The sequence below is a fragment of the Ammospiza caudacuta genome, chromosome 16 (assembly GCF_027887145.1).
Source record: "Ammospiza caudacuta isolate bAmmCau1 chromosome 16, bAmmCau1.pri, whole genome shotgun sequence".
Lineage (NCBI taxonomy): Eukaryota > Metazoa > Chordata > Aves > Passeriformes > Passerellidae > Ammospiza > Ammospiza caudacuta.
In genome coordinates, this window is record NC_080608.1 from 15,840,140 (window position 1) to 15,861,284 (window position 21,145).

Below are 21,145 nucleotides of genomic sequence, written 5' to 3' on the forward strand. Positions count from 1 at the left end.
CAGCAGCTGAGCAACTTGTCCCCAGTTCCCCTTCCTTTTGTGTGTGTGTTCTCCAACACCAAGGTGGTGTCTCACATGGCAGGTGCTCCATGATTCCATAGAAATAACACCAGCACATGGAAAATCCAGCCCCCCATTATCACAGCAACCCAGGCTGCTCCAGAGGAAAGCAGGAGAAACCCAGGAGTAGAGGCATTCACAGAGAAATCTCTCACAAAAAGGTTATTCCATAGAAATGTTCATCCTTCCCAGACATTTGGAGGCTGGTGCCTGCACCCAGACACAGCATTTTACATCTGCCCACTCTCTGATTTTATTCTCAGGGCTTCCTTATTAAATCTGATGTTCTTGACACCTAAGAGACACCCATCACAACACAGGGCTGGGAGAAAAAAAATTAAAATTGCCCAAGTGGAGTTCTCCTGGAAAAGGTTTCTCTTTTAATAGTGTTGCACTCCTGAACTGCCTGGTTTTTGTTGTGTCCTGTGAAGAGAGGAGAATCAGGCTGGTCAGAGTGTTTCACTAATGTCTTCTTTCAGTAAACAACTAAGAAACTTAGGAAATTCATATTAGTTCTGCAAAAAAACCCCAAGGGAAATGCATCCATTTTCCCACAGATTATGAGTTTCTAGAAAGTGAAAGATGGTTTCAAAATGCAGAGTTTGAGAGATGTGGTCATTTCATTTCACTCTTGTGTTTTACGGGACCTTATTGTCAAACATCACAGGGGAAGCACAACAAGAGGAGCAGAGAGCCGTGGGAAAAAGAGCCATGAAGATTTTGGTGTGAAATCTGGTGGAATCTCTGTCCCCAGCCCTGCTGCACTCTGAACCCAATCTGCTGGATACTGTTCCTCAGAGGAAGGATTGAGAAGAATAAGCAGCATGCAATGATTTGTTGGGCTCTGCTGAAGACACACCACGCCTAATTTCATTGTAAGAGGAACCTTCCCTGCCATTGATCAAAATATCTTTGTCAGTGCTGGCTCTGAGCCAGGGCTATCCTGGTATTTCCAGAAGGATTCGTGTTGCTTTCTGTGATATGAGGTCAGAATAAATTAAGCAGGGCCTCTGACAGCTGATTTTCCATGATAATCTTTATGTTAGGATTGACCTGTTTATTCAACCCAGTCAATCTCTCATCAAAATGACAGCTCAGGAGCACCCTAGATCATTATCCCCAAGGATGCATAAAGATCCTGTCACTTGGGACAATAAAAGCTGATTAGTACAAAATTAGAAAACAAGACTGATGGAGAAATAAGCCAAAAAAGATCAGACTCTGTACCTCTGCCACAGCTCAGAACATGTTGAAACCCAAATTGCAGATGTTTTATGCTGTAAAAAGTCTTTTTATTGCTCTGTGGATTTGGGATATGGGACTACCCTGACAATGGGATGGGGTTTTGTCCCTTGTTCTGGGTGGATGGGCAGTGGCTCCACCTGAAGATGACAGAATTGCACTCTAATAAAGCATCTCTATATAAAAGCAACACAAAAGGCTCAGAGCTGATGCCTGGGAGATGGAGCTGTGGGACAAGTCTGCAAGGCAGAGCAGGAGCTCTGTGTGTAGGGTTAGAACAGCTGGCAACTGCTGTCCTGTGGTTGGGGAAGTATTTCAGCACAGCTGTCGGTAGTAAAGTCTGAAGGGTGCTTGTCTGAACAGCTCCTGTAGAGATTGATTTTTGTTTATCACTCCTCTGAGTACAAATTTACACATGAAACTCAAAGGAAAAAGGGAAGTCTTTCTAATTGTGGTTGAATAGACATACTGCTAATAAGTGCACAATATAACTGTAAACAGATCACAAATCTGGAAACATATTCATTTATGTTACCTTTGTTCTCCTTCCAGGAAATACAAGGATTTGATAAGTTGACATTGATTTAATAGTCTGAAAACTGGAATCAATCTTTCTTTTCAGCCTTTTATTTTCCCTCCTGTTGCAAATTACAAACACATTTCTGCTTCCTGAAAGCTGTGCATGTATTTCTTGAAGACCTCTCCCCCTCCTGCCCCCTCTCCTGCCTAAGCAAGAAATATCTTGTTAATTGAGGCTGGGATTGAATGTTTAGTGAAGGAAAGGAACACAATGCACTTCAGGAAATTCAGCTTCACTCTGAGTTCATTCTGCAGTGGCTGATTACTGGTGTGATGATGATGATGATGGTGATGATGATGATGATGAGATGTTGTTTGAGAGCTGAGAGCCAGTGATTGCTTTTGATAACCTGAAATTAACAGCTGGATTTATAGCTTGTAAATATTCCTCGTGGTGGATTCTCACATTGCCAGCATAATCCCCTCTTCCTGTGCAGACCCCATTTATGAATCCCAAACCAGGGACATTATCCCCAGGATGTAAGACAAGAGCCTCTCCTGGAGTGCACGCTGCCTTTTCTGAGGACTCAATAAAGTGGCATTCCCAGACTTTTTATGTGCCCTTCAATTGTACCTGAGTGTGACAGTTAAATTTACACCCCCTGACCCACTGCTCCCTTATAAAACTGCGGGCTCCTGCTTTGCACAGGTTTTCTCCTGCAGGGTTTCTCCTTCATTTCCCCCTCTGTGGCAAGGAAAGAGCTCTCGTTTGGGGCTTTGTGATGTGATGCAGACACCCAGTGCCAGCCTGGTGCCATTTGCCCCAAATGCAGAGGTGGGATCACCCTTTTTTGGGGTGTTCTCCATCAGCCCAGAGTCAGAGTGCAGAGACACATCCCTGACCCTGTGATGGCTTGGAAAAGTCCAGGATCCCTCAGGATGCCTCATGCCAGCCTTGTGGGGATCGCTGCAGGCAGAAAAGGGCATGGGAAGATCAGAACCTCTCACAGCTCCACCAGCCCCTTTGGAGCTCCCATTCCCATTGCCAGAAACACCTCCTGGAGCACAAAGAATTGTCAGAGAAGGGAGAAATATCCTCTCTCCATGGGATGATTCAGGGCAGGGGGACTGGATCCAGGTGATCTCTAAGGTCCCTTCCACCCCAGGCTGTTCTATGATTCGATTATTTCATGTTTCCATGATAATGCAGATTCATATTTCAATTTATTGAAGAATATATTTAAATACCTCTTCAGTTTTGTTTGCCACACTGAAATAAGAGTGCTAGACCAGACAGTGATGGAGCTGTCCTTGGGCTGGGCTCTTAAATGTTGGGAAATCCGCGGCAGTGATTTTTGGAAACATTTAGGCCAACATTTACAGCTTTATTCAGTAAAGTGCAAATATGATTTGATTAAATATTTCCATGGATTTTGGACCATTGTGGGTCTCAAAGGCCTGATTCTGTTTTCAACATGGTCAAAGCAGATTAGTGGAAGCTCTTCCTGAGGAGGCAGTAAGGAGTGAAATCTTCCGTGTTCCCTCTGTGCCCAAAGAGTTGGTCCTGCTTTCTAAAAATGCAACATATTATTAATACTTTGCCTCATTATCTATGTCTGTTCATACACAAATTAACTTGGCACAGTCCTCGCCAGGAAATGATGTAACAGAAGGGGATTTTTATAGGCTGGAGGAGCCCACAAGTCTGATACACTCAGTGGACCTGCAAATTAGCATGATAATAAATTTATCATCTGTGGAGGTAAACAGAAAATAAAGCCCACAGAGATGTCCCCGTGTGGCGAGACCGGTTTGCCAAAACAAAGCTGGGCACATTCTTGGAGAATCTGAATATTAGAAGATGTCTAGGACACAGTGAGGGGAATTTCCAGACAAGATAAATACAGACAGAAATATGAGAGTGAAGAATAGGGCTACTGTAGGAATTTTTGCCCTCAAAAATGGAGCGAGCTGTGGGAGGCACGCCCAGTTGGGATTCTGGTTTTCACAGGCTCTTGGCTTGTCAAACTTAATATCAAGTAAAATAACCTAATTTGACTTGGCAAAGGCACAGAGTGTAGAGCCTTGATAGCTGTGACAGAGGCTTTTGAAGCTTCTTATAAACAGAGTTTCCCTTGCTTTGGAAGAGATGGTTGAATAATAAACAACTTTCCCAATCCTGACTCCGACTACTGAAAAGCACAAATTGTGAGGAGCTGGTTGGCCAAGGCAATCCCTCTGCACAGCCCATCTGCCAAAAAGGGACTTAGCAGAGGCCTGGGTTAGGGTGTGTCCCATTTTGGCCTTTCTAGCCCTGTTTTTTCTGATCCATGACCTCATGGAAGTGTGCTACAAGACCAAATATTTGTTTTTGCTCTCCTGGATCTTGTTTTAATCTCTTTTGTGGGTTGGTGTGAAATCTGAATGTGAAAGGAGAAAGTATTTACCCATCTATTTATTATTATTATTATCATTATTATTATTATCATTATTATTTACTACTACTACTTCTACTACTACTATAAAGAAACGTGCAGAAATAGGTTGTAGAAACAATAACAAGTAAAATTTGGAAGAAAACTTAGATCCAAGGCAAAAAGTATGAATGTGTTTGAGATGCAGGACGGGATCCTTGAAAATGGAGCAGATTTAGATATTAGTGAAAAACCCCATTAACTTGAGAGTGGTGATGGGGAAAAAGCCCCACAAGAGCAGGGTTCTCTCTTCTTCCATGTCATCCCAGTTTCTTCCCTGAGTCAGATTCTGCACTGAATATAGAGGTACTGTTCTCACTAAAATTAATTTTCCAGTGAAAATTACTTTTGAATTTTCATTTATTGGCGATCAGACAAAAATAGGAGTGGCACTAAAACAATGATGTAAACAAATGGTTCAAGAAAATCTCTCCCCAAAAGTTTTTTTTTTTTCCTTCACATCTTATGAAAAGTGGCACATCTCCACCTCTCCCAGCTAGGAATAAATCATCCCCTTCTCCTTTCTTTCCAAAATATGCTGTATTTTGCCATTATTCTCCCTGTCTTTGGGCTTATTTTTCTCTTCTGATCCCAGTCTGTACATAGAATTTTGCTCAAAATAAGAGGGAGCTCTGAGTCCCCTTTTGAATCCCAACATCCAACTACTTGGTTTGCACACTTTAATTCACTGGATTCCTGCAGCTTCTCTCCTATTGATAATTGATAGACTGTTCCTTCCTCCCCAATTTCCTTTATTAGCTCCACCAGGAAGTTTATTGGTGTTCCTTGCGTGTAACCCAAGCCAGTGCCACGCTTGTTTCCAGCCCTATGTAAATTAATCCTGGCCAGAAGTCTGAAGGCAAAGATCAGGGAGCCCTAAAGCAGAGCAGAGATCTGGTTACACGCCAGAGGCTCCTCTGCAGATGAAATGACAGGAATTTGGGGCTGCAGCACTTCCTGTTGGCCCCCAATGAACTGGGGAGGCTCCTGCACTGATCCACACACAAACAGCTCCTCTCACACCAGCCAGGCCTGCAGCTCGCTCTTTATTCTTCATCTTATTCCTCGTTTTATTATTTTCCTGGTTGCCCTGCAAGCCTAAAGGCCAGCCATGGGAAGCTGGGGTTAGAAACTGCCCATGGATGCTGCTGCTGGTGTCAGAAGGGTCTTTTTGCCAGAAATTGGGATCCCACAAACCTGGTGTGTGTCTGTGGACAGCTTCAGCTGATTTACTTTTATGAACTGAACTCAGGAGGACTCCTGGGCTGGCACAGCTGGATTTGAGAGGTTTCCCTTCATCACCAAATCCAAACATTTTCTCTTGACATTCCTGCTTTGCTGGAGCCAAGATGCTGATAAATGTGTGTGTGTGCCTTTGTACAGGTAACAAACAACTACAAGATTTTGTGATCATTTATCCACTGTCCCTGGTCCTTTTACTGATAGCCACGTGAATGGAAATATTTATTGAGGAATACTACAGGGAATTTGAAGCCAGGCTGTGAAAAGCAGCATTAGGAGAGGTTCCCCTCTCCAAATGGGGTGTGGAAGTCTGTCAGGTGTGACAATGAAATGCTAACATGGTGTAACACCATAATATGGGCACAGAGTGTTTCATTCCAGTGGCAATCCTAATTATAACACTACTTAGGACAGGAAATTGCCTGTTGGGCTGCTCTGCCTGAAAACCTTAACAGAGAACTCTGCCTGTGTTTGCTTCCACAGTGAAATGTAATGTACTGACCCCAAACAGCAAACCCTGAGCTCCCCTTCTTTCCTCCAAACCTCCAAAACCCCTCCAAACCTGCACATGGCACAGGGAAATTCTGATTTATTGGCAGCATGAGGGTGAGGCAAGAGAGATTGCAAAAGCCCAATGATAAAATGATGGCTCAATCAGGCTGGAAGGGCTGGGCTCCAGAGGCAGCCAGGAAAAGAGATTTCCTGGGAAAAACCATGTCTGGGAGCTGCAAGGGAGCTGCACTACCTGGGTTTGCCAGCATGGTTTTAAAATTGGAGCTCCCTGTCCTCTCTGGATTCTCAGGCAGCCTCCAGAAAAGAAACAACCCAGATATTTATGAATTAAAATGCTTTCAATTCCATCTCTCCCAAGAGGGAGATAAATATCGTTTTGATGTACTTCCATGTTAAAAAAAAAAAAGTGCCTTTTTTTTGTGTTGTCTGAGAATGGACTGAAGCAGACTTGTTTTAATTTCTAATGTGCCACATTATTTACCCTTCAAATTGTGCAGTTTTCCAGTTAGTGAGACATCTAGAGGTCTCCAGCTTGGACTTGGGGCAATGGGATGCACTTTTCTGGACTCTTTCTTAATTCCTTCCTCTCCACAACTCTGGATAATAGACCAGAGAAAATCTTGATTAACCACCAAAAACTCAGCTGCATAATAACAAATTGAGGCACCAGCTCAGAAAAATCCCAAACCATGTGTTAAACCTGTTTAATGACAGCCAAAAAGAGCAGACAAAGCACACAAACAGAATAATCATGGACTTGAGACAGTCTCTGCTGGGGGCTTTGGTTTCTCAGCTGTGAGTGTGCTCCTGTCACTGTGCTGACCTTCAGCACCCACAGAAATGCAGTTTGATTTATCAGAGCTGCTTTACGAGGCTCTGCTGGGACTGGGAGTTCTTCCCCACAAAAACCCAGAGCTGAGCCAGAGCTGGGCTCTGCTGCAGGAGGGAGAGCCTGGCTGTGGCTCTGACAGCTTTATACCCCAAACCACCCCAGCCAAAAAGAACCAATTTTAACACTGTTTAAAACCATTGTTTGCTGAATAGGGCTGGAGACACCACAGCCTTGTTCTGTGGCACCACTCTCCGGGTTTCATTGTCCTTTGCTACCACTCTGGTTATTAAACCCTCTAGCAGCCTTTTACTGACATTTGATTGTAATTTAAGCACTCCAATCTACTCAAGCACTTTGTTGTAGGGAGAAAAGCTGCTGGCACTGGTGTGGGGCATCAAACCTTGAGGTTTGCTTTCATTTTACAGCTCTGTTCTTTCTGTTGATCTGATTGTGCCAAAGGTTAACAGTGCCCAGTAATGAAGCATATCCATTTAATTGGGCAGATTAGCCCTGGGGAAAACTCTCACTTGTGGTGCCACAGGAGCAGGATCATCCTCAGTGTGGCCACGCCAGGCTTTGTCCTTCCCAGAGGTGATGGAGGCTGAGGAATCTGGGCCACTGTGAAATACTGCAACAGACAAACTTCAACTCACCCAAAATCAGCTAAAAAATTGAGCATTAAAGAGTGCCATCAATAGGGGCAGAAGGCTTAAAAGAAATATTGTATTTTCTTTGCTTTCAGTGTTGCCAGAGCATATCTTGTTTAGACCAGTTAGAATTTCACTCCTAGCTCAGAACCTCCAGGACAGATCACCCTGTTGGTGCTCTGAGCAGAACTGAGGTCCTAAAAAGGAATGGAAAAGAATGATTTTCCTGTTGTTTCTCAGGGCACTTTTATGCCTTTGTGACTCTTTGTGAAAGAGATGGAAGTTTAAGGACATAGTGACCCAGGAATGGCTGTGTGTAAATCCCATTTCTAGTGGTAAGAGATGAAATGAAACACCCTTGCCAGGGATAGAGCAGTCTGGATATGCACATTCTGTCTTATGCCTAATTACATTTTTTATGTACACAACTATTTTCTCTTTAATCATCTCTGTCTCCTCCTTGCCTCTGCTCCCAGTTTGTCACAATTCTGTTTCTTTAGCCTGCATCAGCCCTGCTAAATATGAGCCACGGCTTTGTTTATAGATACATTGAACTAATTCTTATTTATTAAAATAATTGCCTTAATTAATCCTAATTGTCCATTGTTAATCACTCAGTAATATGCTTCCATTTGCTTGTACATATATTTTGGTATTAGTCATTAGAAAAGCAAGACATAAAGCAAATGGTATAATTACTCACAGAGCACTGGGAGCTCAACCAATAAAAATCAAAGGGGAGAAAATAAAATGCTTTCAACATTCCTGTATAGTAACTGGGACATCCTGTGTCACAAATGACTTTATGATCTGTCTGGAGGTGGGATTCCCTCTTAGAGCTTCAGGAGGCTGAGAAATGAAATGAGAAACCCTCTTAGAGCTGGGATGATGTGTCCAAATTTACCTCTTGTTTGTCAGCAGGACAGAAGGTGAAATACCCCACTGAACTGTGACAGGGAGAGAAACTGGAATAAAAACGTCAAGAAACCTCAGAGCTTTCTATTTTCTATTTTTTGATTTTTCTCTTGGATGGGAAAAGTAAAATCCCAACCAGCTCCTATTGTCAGGCAGAAACTCAGGCAGGTTTTCAGGTGGGTGGTGACCCAAAATCACGACAGGTCTGGTTCTGTTTGGATGGGACAGAGTGTGGGCTGAGGGAGCCCTGGGAGCAGGGAATCCTGCTGGAGCAGGGTAGGATCCCTGGTGGGATTTGTGTGTCCTGCAGCCCTGGTGGGGTTTGGGGTTGGTGTCTCCTGCAGGCCTAGTGGGGTTTGTGTCTCCTGCAGGCCTGGTGGGGTTTGGGGTTTGTGTCTCCTGCAGGCCTGGTGGGATTTGTGTCTCCTGCCGACCTGGTGGGGTTTGGGGTTGGTTGGTGTCTCCTGCAGGCCTGGTGGGGTTTGGGGTTGGTTGGTGTCTCCTGCAGGCCTGGTGGGGTTTGGGGTTGGTTGGTGTCTCCTGCAGGCCTGGTGGGGTTTGGGGTTGGTTGGTGTCTCCTGCAGGCCTGGTGGGGTTTGGGGTTGGTTGGTGTCTCCTGCAGGCCTGGTGGGGTTTGGGGTTGGTTGGTGTCTCCTGCAGGCCTGGCCTTCCCCTGGAGCCAAACCCCAAAGCTGGGAGCGAGCACGTGGAGGCTCTGCACAGCCACAGGGAGAAGCTCTGGAGAAATGTGGCTCCAGGGCAGTCCTGGGCTGGCAAAGAGCCTCTGCCAGCACAGACAGAGCCTGCTGGGCAGGGCTGCCAGGACGTGGTGCTGCCTCCTCTGTGCCAGGGCCTGTCCCCTTTGGGAGAGCTCCTGCTGCTCCCAATAGCTCAAAAGGAGTTTTACATCCTTCAGAAATGGTCTCTGCTCCACTAAATAACTCTGAAGCAGAGACCAAAACAGAGAATAAACTCCACAAGTGCCTGTTGTATTTCCCTGGCCCAAAGTGACAGAGGAACGTGGCCTTAATACCATTGAGGATGCCCTAAAGAGTGCAAGACTGATCCAGGGCTCTGAAAATTGCAGGGCACCCTCTGAGCATCACAGGACTCTCCCAAAAAGGGCTCTGAGCATCTCAGGACACCCCCTGAGCATTCAGCAGGGCTTTGAGCAAAAAGGGTGCCTTGAGCAGTGCAGGATTCCCTGGTTCAGGGCTCTGAGCCCCACAGGCCAGCCCTGAAAAAGGTTCTGAGCAGGAAAGGATACCCTGGGAATTTCAGGGCTCTGAGCACTGAGCTCAAAGCTTCAGTGAAATCTTGCTCTGCTCTCAGCTGAGAGCCTGATCCGTGTTTATCTGGAACATTCTGATCCCTCCATTGCTTTGGGATATTCTAATTGTCCTTAGTTAAATGAGATTCATGAATGATTTATTCAACAGTTGCAGTTCCCACAGTTCCAGAGCTTGTTGACTTCATATTCTCTGGGTAAATTATTTGTGGCTTAAGCTGCTGGCAAAGTCCCAGCAGTTTTAAGGAAGTTATATTTTGTCCTGAATAAGTGGATTTTCCTCTCTGGCTGGCAAGGTTTGAACATCTATAGATGCTGGGGCAATCTCTTTTCTTTATGGAAGTGAACCATTTCTCAACTCCAAACATGGACCTTCAGTGGCCAGGGAAGTCCCTCTGCAAGAAATAGGAGCATTTTCTCCGCACATCTCTACTTATTTTTGTCTTTGAGTCCATCAAGGCATCCAACAAAGATGTTTAGTGACAATTTTTAGTGGCTCCTGTAATCTGGGAATCTGATCTGCTACAAGATCTGAACAAGTCCATTCTGGCACGTCTGTGGAGTCCCACAGCACAAAGGATTTCAGTGCTGAGTCTTCTCCTTCCCTTTTGGCTGTGGTTTTCCATGTCCTGAGAGGCTCAGGTTGCCTGTCCCAGTCAGGGAAGGCACCAGGGTGCCACAGCTGGACTGGACAGGCACCAGAGGTGGTGAGGTCCTGATGTCCCCTTGTGTGGTCACTGATGTCCTGTGGCAGAGGAGTCCCTGCAGGTGAAGGGCTGATCCTGTGGCAGGGATCTCCTGTTGGGAATGTGTCTCCTGAGGGCACCTTTCCCTGGAACCACCCCATGGATGCCCCAGCCCACCCTCCCAGCTGCCCAGGGCTGGCCCTGGGGCTGCAGAAGGACTGGGCAGAGCCCCAGGCTGGAGGGGCACCCCTTTGTCACACATTGTCACCCCAAGGTCACTGCTCCCACTCTAGGATGTAATCCTAAACTTCCGTATTTCTTACAGATCCTGTGTGATGGATCTGCACATCTCTGCACTCTGATTTAAACCTACAGCCCAGCTGCTGCTAAATGTGCCACGTGAAGGAAAAGACAGGAAAGGGGAAATTTTAAAGGAGTGAATTAATGGTTAAATTAATGCTGCAGCTCCTCCTCCAAATCCTCACTCACAAGCTCAGCAGGTTTTTCTTGTTTATCCACCCAGCCTGTCCTGGAAAGGCACCTCCCACCTCCTTCTCCTCTATTGCTGTTGCTATTAAGAGAGATTTTTGTAGTATACAAAAGCTCTGATTGTCCTCTCACTTATACTAATTTTGCAATTGTGTAAATCCATTGACCTGAGCAGAGTTATTTTTGATTGACACTAATACATGCTGGGGGAGAAGCAGGTTTTAAATATCTTTGAAGGCAGGCAAGCTTGGAGAAAATAGCTTTAAGCTTCATAATCATGACGATGTTGTTTTTGTGCTGTTCATTTGTTGTTTGAATTATATTTGTGAAATGTTCATTCAGGTCAGATATTTCTATGTCTATTTTGTATTTCTGTCTGAATTCAACTTAGTTTGGTGTTTTATTTTTAATAAATAACCTCACTTCAAAGCTATTTGAGAGATTTTAAAGACCATGAAGCCAAAGTGAACGCATATGAGCGGCTCAAGCTCCCAAAACTTCAATTTCATCCAGGATTTCTCTTACCATGGAATGAAATGAGTAATTTCTGTCTTGCCCTGGGATGTGATCATTCTGTTACATGATGCAGTCAGACAAGAGCCCTGTCAGTGATTTACAGCCACATGGGCTCCCCATAAATCTCTGGAATCCACACTTACATATGGATCCTCTTCAGCTCAGCCTCTTTTATGAAGCATTCAGCTCAGCTGAGCTGTGGAAGTACTTAGTAACCACCAAGATGAGTCACTACACTGCTAGAATTGCTCTTTTCTATTTATTTCTATTTTCCTGTTGCCATCGGGGGATTTGGGGCTTTTACAGCAGCAGAGACCTCTCTGAACCCTCTGAAACCTCTGGCTTTGTGTGGCACTGGGCAAAGCCAAACACTCAGGAGGTTTCATCTTGAGTTATTGAAGCAGCTTCCTGAAAATCCTTCAATAACATCAGTTTTGTGGGCAAACTTTTGTCCCCATGGCTGGCCTGGCTTTGGGCAGGGTGACAGGAATTGCAACATTTATTTTTCCCCGTGCTGTGCATGACAAGGATGGATTTCCAGGATTTCCAAGCCTATCCAAGGCTGGGGAACCTTTTGCACCCTTCAGAGGCTGTGGGCTCTGAGGGAATGTCCCAAAATCCTTACTGATGAGCCCATGGATTCATACATTGTGCATCACACACCTGGAAAACCCAAATGAGAATTCCCAAGCTGTGCTGCTCCTGTGACCTGCACTTCAAAAGGAGCAGCTCAGTTGCTCAGCCCTGTTAATTTTTTTGTCTGACCAGCGCTCTTTACTGCCGAACTACAAAGTCAGAGGAGATTTCTTCTCTTGAGAATAATGGGTGTTCTCACCTTGAAAAATAATGTGGCTTTAGCTGGTGTGAAACTATTAGCAGGGTTGACTTAGTGCTCACTGTAGTTAGAAGAGATTATGTTAAATGTGGCATCATCCCCTGGAAAAACACACCAGGGAGCATTTGGGGCTGTTCCAGGCCTGTGTTAGCCCAGCTGAACTTGCAGTTAGCCAATATTATACATCAGTCTGAAATAACTGTGCAAATTAGGTGCATAATTACGTCCATAAATTGTTGGAAAATTTGGCTTTTAAATTGCACGTCATAAACAACAATAACCCACTGAGGTGATGGTTGTCAGTTCACCTCACCTAAACTGCATTTCTCCTTGTCCAGCAGAAGAATTGAGGGGCAATCTCTGAACTTAGCAGGGAACAGCCTTCAAATCAGCAAGAAAAATGCTCACAAAAAATGTCAGCAAGCTCTGGGTGTCACTGCTGTGAGGATGGCAGGGCCCAAGTCATAAAAGTGATATTTTTGGTAGCCTGAGTCCATCAGCTGCTCTAAACAGCCTACATTAAAATAACAGCTATTACTTATTATTATTAGTAGTATTTATTATTATTATTATGTTTATTATTATTTTTATTATTAGAGTTTATTATTTTGAATTTCCATAGCTAGAAATGTGATTTATAATTATAATTCCTTTTATTATTAGCCCAAAATCTTCAGAACGGGATTCTGATACAGGGAACAATAATCTCACTGGGATCCTCCCTTCAGCTCACTGAAGAATGCCAATGAAATAAAAATAAACAATTTAAAACTTAAGTTTAATATCAGAATCCAGCTGCTAGTGATCCAGGATAGATAGTAATTAATTTAATCATTCATATAAAATCCACCTTGGAGGAAATTTGTCAGGGAGGGACAAGAACAGATAGCTCTGATCACCCAGAGGAGCGATAGAGGATAAAAACAGCACTTAAAACACTCACCTCCAATTAGTGTAATATTGTCTATCTTTTAATAATGAGAACAACACACCAGGGAGGTACAGGAGCTTTTAATGACACTCAGCAAATGAGCTGCCTTGCAAAACACTGTTGTCTTTTTGTGCCTCTAATGGCTCGACAACATTTTGTCCAGAGGGCTGTGAAGTTTTCCTGGCCCGTTAATCTTAAAGGCAAATGTTGCTTTTCAGCAAGAAAACTGCTCAGAGAGAGTCTCCCTGCACTGCCACAGCCTGAGATGAGGGCTGCCAGGGCCCTGCAGCAACAGTCACCCATTAAAATTAAAACTGAAATTGAAATTAAAATTCATGAATCCCAACAGCTCCTGCAAATGGAGGTGTGGATCTCTGGGGGTTTTGCTGTTCAGGAGTTTCAGGACCCTCTGTGAGGCATCATCTGATACAAAACTGACACTCAGGGTTTCTCTGTTCCACTTGCAGGACTGTGCAGTGATTTCCTCCTTCACAGGTGACTCTGCCTTTAGAGAAGGTTTTTCTGAGAAATTAAAAAAAAAAAAGGAGGCCCCATTTGCAGAGAATATTCCAGTTCTAGATAGGCTTTAGAGATTTAAACATGCACTGCTAGATCTGGGCTCTGAGGCCAAATCATGATTCATATGTATTCATGGGAAAGCCCATAATAGCATTGCCCTGGGTGTGTTCAGACTGATAGAAATTCTAATGTATTTTAAAATTAAACTTGACCTACAATCCTGCTCCAATCTCAGATCTGTACAAAGGCAGTAATTGGACTTATTCAACTAATTACTCGTTATTAAACCAGTGTAGAGACTGTAAAGGCTTGGACAGGCAATTACTTTATGGAGACGACAGCCTGAGTTTTGGCAATATTATCTGAACTGGGATAAAAGTTCTGAAAGCTTCAGAAGCTGAGCCTGGGGCAGCCAAGCCCGTGGAGCCAAGAGATCATGCCAGTGTTCTCATGGGGCTCATTTTGTTATGCAGGGTGAAATTAAGGCAGAATTTTGTGATGCTGGATCAGGAGCTGCGTGTATCTTCTGTGTATGGAAATGTGAGGTTGCAGCAGCCCCTCCAAACCTGGGCTGCAATCCTTACTAACCCAAATGCTGAAAGAGATGAGGACTCTAAGAGCTCCAGAAGCAAAAAGTTTAATTTGTGTAGGGAGTGGGAAAAAAATTAAAAAAAACCACCCAGCGTTTCCAGCTCAGGAACAAGGCAGAAATATTAATTCCTATTTTAACACGGGTTCAACATGAGCTGCTGACAGCACTCCCAGGTGTAAAATAAAGTTGGTGATTTTAGTTTGTGTTCAGGTAATGCCTCTGCCTTGGGGGGCTGTGACCACTCAAAGGGATGAGGACCAAACCTCTGGTCTGTTCTGGGCTGATAGTTTTTAGTGATGGTCCTTTTGTTGAGAACAGGAAGAAATCACATTTTCTTTTCAAGTGAAGAGTATTTTAAAAGTGAAGTTTTAGCAGCTTTATGGAATGCCCAATGGACAAGGATTAAAAAGCTGCAGGACTTGGCTGTGATAAAATCAACACTGTCCTGACTGGTACAGCTGATAAATAAATGAGACATTTAACTGCACTGATACAATCTTGAAGTGTCTCAAAGCAAAATCTCTGGCAGATTTTCCATCATAACACAACGAAATCACTTCTCCACCAAACCTTCAGTTCTAGAGAAGCAGAATTTCTGAGAGGAGCCCATCCGAGCTGGAGATTCTTTGGCTGCAGGGAGGAACACGAGTTGCACCTGCTGGTGATAAACCCCTGCACTTCTGCAGCTCCATCCCTCCCTGCCTGCTCAGAAGGTGTTTTCTCATTTGGCAGCGAGGAAACTGAGTCACAAAGGTGCCCTGGGATTTTCCTGAGGGGAACAGGAAGTCCATGAAAGGGCCAGGAACCGAATCCTGCCTTCCCAAGCTCGTTAACTTTGCTCTTCACAGGTAATGACTTCTTACTAAGTGGACTCAAAACAATTTCTGCCTCTCCAAGCTGTACCTTTGCTTTGAACAGCTTCAGAACTCTCTGGCAGGAGTTTTAGACCCTTAAAAATACAAAAATCAGAGCATTTAAAAGTGGAAAGCTTTTTTTTAATTTGCAGCCTCTCTTTCCATTTTTTTTCCCTTCTGGAGTTTAACAAGTTCCAAATGTTCTGGGGTGTCTATTTTTGTTGAGTTTTGGATTGAAAGTGTTGTTCTTGTACATTGCTACAGTAAAAGTGTTTACACAGAAAACAGACTTGTCTGGAAAAGTAACAATTTGTTCACAGGATCATATAACATATTTTCCCAAATGGGCTCTGGGGAACAAGAGCAACCAATCCATCTTGTCCCTGCAGTGAATTTGCAATGTCTGATTTCTCTTTTCACCCATGAAATCTTCATCCTGCTCCCAGTGCCAGCTCTAGCCTGCCCTGCTATTAACAGCAACAGCAATAAAGGCAAAATAAACTCATTTTAGTGAGCAGGGCCTGTGGAGAGCAGTGCAGAGCAAACAGCTCATTATGTTTGAGCCTCAGCTTCTGAAGGGAAATGCTGGCAGCCCAGGGAAAGAAGGAAGAATCAAAATCCCATCAGAAAAATATTCCTTGCTCTGTATAATCCTTCTTTGCAACTCCTGAATTCAGGCTCCTTTATTAAAGGGAAGGAGCAGAGGCCATGCAAAGCTGCCCGTGGTTTCCCTGTTTGTGCATCCAAGGTATGACACAATAAGGACAAATATCCGGAGGCAGCTTCAGAGACATTGAGTCTAGATCTTTAATTAATAGCTGGGCATCAATTACATAATACCTGAGCAAATAGACACGTGCATTTATTATCTGAAAACAAGAACTCTGCAATTATGGTCATCAAGAAAATGTCAGAAAACAAGAAGCAACAAATACCCATTGTGGAATTAATAAGAACAGTAGTTCCCCTCCAGTGGTCACTGAGTAAGCAAACATTCTGGTTAAATAAACTGAAATGGAGCATATCTGGGCAACACACTCAGGTGCTGGGTCAAAGCAGAGGTTAAATAAAAATTTGTTTTAAAAAGACCCAGCAGAACAGACTGTGAGTCCCTGCCCCACACAGCTCGTGTTGTTAGAGCAGCGCTGGGCACTTCCCCGGGCTCTGGGGCTTTGAAGTGGAGCTGTGTGGCAAGCAGGGAGCCCTCGTGTTTCCCCAGGCTCCTAGCAACCCCCCTGCTCACAATTCACCCCTGGCACCGAGGAGGGGTTGGTGCTGGGCAGCCAAACACGGGGGAGCCCTGCCAGCACCATGGTGATGGGTGACCCTGGCACAGCACGCCGGCCTCTCCACCAGGGCAGCCTGGCAAGGGCTGTGCTTGCTCCCTGTAAATCAGCCACCTGAGGTTTCTGAGGTGCTGGTCCTTAATTGGTCATTACAGTAAAAACAGGGCAGTAATTCCATATTAAACTGATGCCTCAGCAGGTAACCCCAATTTAGGTCACTTTGTGATGTTTGCGACTTCAAATGAGTGCTTGGGTGTCTGCTGCATAGTGAGGTGCAGCCAGCAACTTCTGAGGAGTTCTGTTGCTGCATTTTAATAAAAAAAAGCACAAACTGACCTCTAGCAGCTGAGTTGGGAAGATTTACAGCACATCCTGTGCCAGCTCTGTGGTGATTAATACAGACAGATTTTTGGGGGCCCGCTGTGCTCATGCGAGGGGGAACCGCATCTTGGCTCTGGGTTCCCTCAGCAGGAATGATTCACAGAGGTAAAAAAAAGGCGGGTTTGTCACAATAAAAAAGGCTCTGCCCAAGCTGAGTGCCTGCTGAGGCTGAAGGGAGCCCAGCTGCACAGAGAGGTGTAAATTCAAGAGATCAGCCCTGAAAAGAGCTGTTCTTTACACAGATTTCCCTCTGGATACCCACAGACATCCTGCACAGATTAACAGACACTGAATCTCTCCTAACTCCACATCTCTTTACATTTCCAATATACTTAACTAATCCAGTAATTAACCATAAAAATAAATGACTTGTATAGATTATGTAACAATAACAAGGCAGCATGAGTCACTTTTCTTTGTTCTCGCTCACTAGCGAGCAACAACCCGGGCTCATTAAGTAGGTACCAGAAGTTCAATATGGAGAAAACTCAGATCTCAAGGCAAGATAATTTGGCCTCCATTTGTTTGCCTTTGTTCTCTTTTGTTTCCAGATTAAAAGGGCACCACGTACTCGTAGTTTCTGCAGGTAAAACAGACAGGGAGCTGTTCCTTCAGTGACAGCTGGGCAGAGATGGGTGAGAGGCACACAATAGCTGCTCTCCCTGTGTTTGCACTCTCATTTGGATGGCAGAGCTGGAATTTAATTTGCCTCAGGGCAATTAAGAAACTGACCCCACTGACACGCAGACAATGAGAAACTAAGTCACCAATCCTTTGCCACAAACATCCCAAAGCTTTCATGAGCAATCAGGAACTCTTTGTGGAAAGGGCACAATCTCAGGCTCTGTGACCACACAATCAGGGTAATGACCCCTCCCAGCTCCGGGTGATCTGACCAGCCTGGGGCTCCTTGGGATCTCCGGGAATGGCCCAGACCCTGCATCCCTCATCCCTCCACACAATCCTGTGTGCAAGTGGGTGGGAGCAGCTGCATGGACACAGCTGATCCTTCTGTTGAGTGGGGAAAGGATGATTTGAGTTCTTGAAGTGCTTCCAAATCCTTTTAGGGACTAAACCTTCCATTTGTGGACGAATACAAGATTGCACAGCCTCAGGAAACCCTAAAACCTCCAAAGCCTGGGGTATTTCTGGCCATGTCTGGCTGGTGTTGGAGAGAACTGTGGGGCAGCAGTGCAGAGTTCAGCACCAGGAACAGTTTAGGCATCAATTCCCATCCTTCCTCTCCCACCCCATTCCTCTGTCCCATCCTGTGGGTATCACCTTCCTCTCTGTGCCAGAGCAGGAGTTTTGGGACTTGGTCATGGAACCAGACCAGGGAATTCACTTGAATTGGGGGCAAAACTGGGAAAGAATGGCCTTTTTATTTATTCCAGTTTCTTGGGAGACATAACTGAGGAAGCTGCAGGGCAAAGGGATGAGTGTCTGAAGGCAGAGAAGGAGAAGAAAAGGTGTTCTGAGCCAGGATTTCCACTCAACCCATTTTTCATGGCCTGAGGAGCCCTAATGGAGGTTGAAGCCCTGAACATTCCTAGTAAACCTGGCTGTGATTTGACTTCAATTTATATTTGTCTCTGGGTAGATGCTGCTCCCTCAAGTGCTGCTGAGAAGGAGCCTATTAAAGCATGAATCCTGCTTCAAAATGAAAATTCCCAACAAAAAGCAGTCCCAAAAAATCTTTCCTTGGTGCTTCTGACTTAAAATAATTTAATGTTTGCTTGAGAAACCCAAGACAAAGAAGGAAGTGCTGCATTTTCACTTTCAACAAAAATGAGAATTTATTTATATGTAGAGATGAACCAGCTTGGTCAGATTAAACATCTGGATCAACTTTCAGTGAAGTTTTCAAAGGTCACTTCATATTCTCTGAAACTGCAGTTGTTAGGACAGTTCATCACCAAGACAGCAGAATTCTCGTTGTTAGTTGATCCCTCAGGTTTTCCACCACAAGGAGAGTCTGATTTTCAGGCTTGATTTAATATCATCTATCAAAATCAGGTCACTTGAAGGTATCTTCATTTAATCATCTGGAAATTAAAGTGCCCAAAGTAATTTGTTATACTGAAAATTGTTGTGCTTGGAGCTGACTTGGATTGGATTTTTACTGTAAAATATCAGTTTGAATATCTAAACTCCAAACCTGAGACAAGTTATCAGAGAGATGTTCCTAAACCCGATCTCTTTCACCTTTATTTCATCTGCAGTCTCAGCTCTGTGAAATCACAGTTCTCTGAACCAGAATTACTCCATATTTTATGTAAATGAAGTGACATGATGGTGCCAATTGGCTCCTGAGTCAAACTGACTAGCAAAGAATTTAATTATATCCATTATTAAATGTTTGTACTCCCCGGATCCAACTCCTTAAAAACAACAATGATGAATTTACAGATTCCTATTCCCATCTCTCCAAGTCTGGCAGGGGGTGGAAACTTTGCTGAATTAAAAATATTGCTATTTAAAGTCTTCCACAGATTCATTTCCTTAGACAGCGAACTCAGTGGCAGAGCTTTATGGTCCCTGCAACTCTGCTGGCTGAACTTGGAGCCATTTTCAACCATGCAGTGGACTCTCACAAAATTTATTAATTTTGTTTTTAAGCTCTATCCCTCAGCCATGCACATAAGTGGTAAATATATTTTTTTTTAAATTTTTTTTTAATATGCAAGGCTTGAAAAAGAGACTTGCAGGAGTTAAGGGATGGGAAGAGGTGACTTTGCCAGAGTTTCTGGCTTGGCTGCAGTGTGGAGTTGTTGCCCAGGCGATTTTGTTCATGGGAGGTCTTTCCCTGGCAAAGCCTGCTCAGCTTCACAGGCGCCACAGCAATTTCATCAAAGTTCATTATGCTGGGGAGGGTACCACCAATAAAACGAGATTACAAGTGTCTCCAACCAGCCCTTAAAGACATAACTCCCAGTTTTACCTTTTGCCACATCCCTGTCTGTGGTCCTGTAATGCACAGAGAGATTTGCACCTAAGATAGGGACGATCCCACAGCTTAATTGAACTGGAAAACTCCTGGAGAATTTGATTCAATTTGTCTTGCGACAGAACCTTCTTTTGTTTTCGGTGGAGACAGAGTTCTTCATCTAAAACAGAAATCAGAACAGTTTAATCACATGTTTTCAGGGAGGTGGGAGTATTCAGGCTAAAAGAAATTAAGCCCAGCCTAGATCTCTATCAAGGCTGATCTATATTAAATGTTGATCAACGGTATTTAACGCTCAAAGCGCTTCCAGGGAGGATTCATTCCAAGGAGGGGGAATCAATAATCAGGGAACATTTATGGCTCTGGGTTTGGTGATCAGATCTCCACACTTTGCTTTATGAACTGACACCTCCAGCTCCAGTTTTCCTTCTTTCTGTCTGACCCAAGTTCAGGACACGTTTGGCTTTGATGTAAAATTATGGATATCTAAAGAAAGACAAAGCCAGATTTAGTGTGGGATCAGTAGTTTTGTGCCTTTCCATCCTGTTCACACAAGTTTAAAGTTATTCCCACTTAAACTACAGCTGAGAGAACCTGGTGCTCAATTTCAGCTAAAAGGTGGGATGGAACACCATTAAAAAGCATTAAAGCATTAAAACCTCCATTTATTTTCACATCTTGCTTTGCTCTGGATATCAAATGTCAGAAAACCACTCCTAATTCTACTCTGTTCTTAGGGATGAATACTCCAGATATGAAGGCTGAAATATTCATTTCCCTGATACAACAGGTACAGGAGTTCTTTATATGGGAAGTTGGTCACTACTTAATTTATTTCAAGAAAAGCATTTTAGATAAACTTTAAACTGAAAAGTCAAGTCTTGAAAGGTCATTGTCTTTTTACCTCTGTTTTTTTTTTAGATATGTTGACAGATTTTACACTCCAAAATAATGAGAAACAGTAAACAACATGACTAAACTGGATTTATTCTGCTCCGAGCTATTTTTCAGTTTGTGCAGAACAGACCTGGCATCAACAGATTGGCTCCCAGGTTTCCCTGGCAAGGCTAAGAACATGATATTACCTATTTTATGAGCTAGGTGAAAATTTTATCTAGCCCAAGATGTATAGGAAAACTCAGGTCACACCATCATAACAGCATCCTTCACCTCAGTTTTCAACACAACCTTGTAGAATACCATGGAACAATAACACAGATGGAAAAACAACTTCAAATGGCACTCTCTGAAACACCTCCACTACAATTTATTAATCCAAATTGTGCTTATGAACTACACATCTACAAGGAAATTTTGTCTGAAATACAGTTTATTAGACTGGATTGTGCATCTGCTCCAGGCAAATACAAGGAATTT